Raw genomic sequence first — 344 nt, forward strand, 5'->3', positions numbered from 1 at the left:
TTCAGTGGTTGTTGTTGATTCAGATGTAGATGTTTGAGCAGGTGTAATTGGTTGAGGTGTATATCTTGGTGTTGTTGATTCAGACGTTGATTCAGTGGTTGGTGAGTGAGATGTAGATGTTGTAACAACTGATGTAGATGTAGGTGCAGGGGTTGTTGTTTTTGACGGAACTGTAGATGTTTCTGTAGTCGATGTAGATGTTGGTTCAGTGGTTGTTGTTGATTCAGGTGTAGATGCTTGAGCAGGTGTTCTTGATTGAGGTGTAGATGGTGGTGTTGTTAATTCAAATGTTGATTCATTGGTTGGTGAGTGAGATGTAGATGTTGTTGTAACTGATGTAGATG

The 344-nt window shown here is 40.1% G+C and overlaps 1 long non-coding RNA gene across 1 annotated transcript in view; it reads left to right on the forward strand.

The window, feature by feature from the left end:
* Nucleotides 1-344, forward strand: part of LOC107566385 (uncharacterized) — a 1,421-nt gene that overhangs the window by 394 nt on the left and 683 nt on the right. Inside the window, exon 2 of the long non-coding RNA XR_001606502.1 lies at nucleotides 177-227. This is a non-coding gene — a long non-coding RNA (uncharacterized lncRNA). The remainder of the gene's footprint in view (nucleotides 1-176; nucleotides 228-344) is intronic.

This window comes from Sinocyclocheilus grahami, unplaced genomic scaffold (assembly GCF_001515645.1).
Source record: "Sinocyclocheilus grahami isolate Dianchi unplaced genomic scaffold, SAMN03320097.WGS_v1.1 scaffold1071.1, whole genome shotgun sequence".
Taxonomy (NCBI): domain Eukaryota; kingdom Metazoa; phylum Chordata; class Actinopteri; order Cypriniformes; family Cyprinidae; genus Sinocyclocheilus; species Sinocyclocheilus grahami.